The sequence below is a fragment of the Dasypus novemcinctus genome, chromosome 1, assembly GCF_030445035.2.
Source record: "Dasypus novemcinctus isolate mDasNov1 chromosome 1, mDasNov1.1.hap2, whole genome shotgun sequence".
In the NCBI taxonomy this organism is placed as follows: Eukaryota; Metazoa; Chordata; class Mammalia; order Cingulata; family Dasypodidae; genus Dasypus; species Dasypus novemcinctus.
In genome coordinates, this window is record NC_080673.1 from 132,106,588 (window position 1) to 132,109,155 (window position 2,568).

Below are 2,568 nucleotides of genomic sequence, written 5' to 3' on the forward strand. Positions count from 1 at the left end.
GCAGAGATGTGTTAATTATTCATACCAGACTAGGGTGGTACCAGCAGAAGTGGTGAAAAGTGGTTGGATTCTAGATATTAAAAGGTAGAGACACAACATCCCAACGGATTGGGATGTTGTGTGTGACTATGAAGTGAGGAGTGGGGCAGGGAGCTGTTGTTTTTTATTATAACTGTTTTAATGTTACTTACTTATGTACAAGAATTAACTTGATAACAGTAAAATTGCAAAAGCTTAAAAAAAAAGAAAAGGTCATGGACAACAAAAGCTTTTGGTGGTCTGAACAATTGGAAGGATAATGTCTCCTTCAATTTAGACACTTGAGAGAGTGCCTAAATCAAACCCACCCTATTAGGTATGGGATGATTCTTGCTTGATAGACAAAGCTCTGCCAACTGCATCCTGTATGCGGCTTCTCAATTAAGCCCCTTGTTTTGTGAAATGGCAAATATGACTGGTGGCCCTGTGGGGGTTAGGGTTGGGGAAGATTAATATTTATTGTGTTCCTGTCACTATACTATGGTCTTTACATAAGTTAATTATTTAGCACGTATGGTGCTATTATCCCCATTTTACAAGTGAGAAAACTGAGGCTCAGAAAATTAAAAATGGCATGCATAGGGGCACACAGCTAGCAAGTGGCCAAGCTCAAATCTAAATTAAAATCTGAATCCAGCTCTTTCTGACTCCAAAGCCTAGTCGGTCCCTTTTCCTCCTGCAGAATGAAGGCCAGGCTGGGCATGCTGTGGCAGCACATGGTATTTTATGTCATAAAGGACCAAGTCCTGAAAAGTGTAATTCAATAAGATGGTTTTAACCTTAGAAAAGAAAGGTTACAAGAACATCAAGAAAAGCTTCTAATGGTTCTGAATTCCACTGCTTAGAAGAGTGAAAAATATGAAGATTAAAAAATAAAAAGAGTGAAAAATGCCCCATCACCACCAGCATCATTAAATCTATTTGGTAACATCTGTGTATGTAAACAGAACCATCAAAGGAGAGGTGGGGGGATGAGGGAAGTATATTTGTCCATGACCTTTCATTCACAAGGCCCCTCAAAGTGATCTTTGGTGTTATTGCCAAATAAGGTCGCGTCATTAGTCACAGAAATACAACGAAAGGACTGAAAACAGGAAGCATTTCATATTCAACTTTGAGCTCTCACTCTATCCTGAACACAGAGTCTGAGTGTACTATGGAATGCTCATTTTTCAAATAACATTAATATATTGCAATATATGTATGCTAACTTAAAAGTATTAGTTTATTAAATATAGGATGTTAATTTATACAAACCTTCTTATAATCCTGTTTTGACATTTCCTCTTCCCCTCCTTCTTCCTTTTCTTTGTTCTTCTCCTTCATTAATTTATTGGTATTCTCAGAAAACGAGAGAGAGAGAGAGAGAGAAAGAGAGAGAGGCTAAGAACCTCCTAGACTTTCTGCAGGGCTTCTGTGGCAGAACCCCACAGCACATCAAGCTACTACCTATCTTCGTAAACATATCACAATGAGGGAAAAACAAATTCTGAAAAATAACACATTTTGTCTCCTGTGATAAATAAGAGTTTTAGGTCTTACACCATGCCCAAATTCTGTCTTAGGTGCTTTGGAATTTTGTGGCCTGTTTAGGTAATATGTAATAAGCTGCTACTGGTGGCCCTCCATCATATCTAGGTGGCGGTGTAGAGAGATTTAGACCGAAACCAACCTCTGAGTGGAAAAAGCTAAAACAAGAAATCCTTTTACATTTAGTACGTCACAATGTAAGCCCCATCTCCACCTTGTGGTGAGGAGGTAGCAATACTAATATCACACTCCTGTCCACAAGAGAATTGCCAAAAGGTGGGGCTGGGAGAGTTTCAGTAAACACAGCCAAGACTGAGATGAACACATTGCTCTCTATTCCTCAGCTTTTTTTCATTTCTCTGGATCTCTACCAGGTCACTTGCTCATTTCCTCTGTGTGTGCTTACTGTTGCATTTATATACCTGAGCTTGTCATACTCTGCCTTGACCTCCTCCTAGTTTCATCTTTATTGGAATTTCCAAAGCCTCTTAAAAATTAGGCATCCTGGATTAAAACAAACATGCTTCTACTTCCCTTGACAGTGTGATGGTTCTCCTTGGATGGAGTCCATTCAACAATATCTCCTTAATATTCTTCATTGTGATTCACTGATAACCTCAGGCAACTCAATCTCACTATAGTTCTGGATTTTCTCCCATAAAATAACTACAACTCACTTCAACCAGCCTTATCTACCAGTGTGCTATGGGATGGATGACCTTGTCAATAGCCATCAACCTCTGACATGTAGTAGGCCCTGAATAAATATTTGCTATGTGAATGAATGACTAAATGAATGAATAAAGGTTTTTGAGAGACTGGGTGAAGTCATTTTGTGCTTCTACCTGAATAGGAGCCAAAAGGATGCCATTTCCAATTGTGTAAAGTAATCCACAAGGACACAGTTTTCTTGTGTCTTGTGAAGAAATGTGTAAATGTGTAAATGTTCTCATATTCTCTCTTGAAAAGAAACATCTTCAACTGCGGTTGGAGTCAATC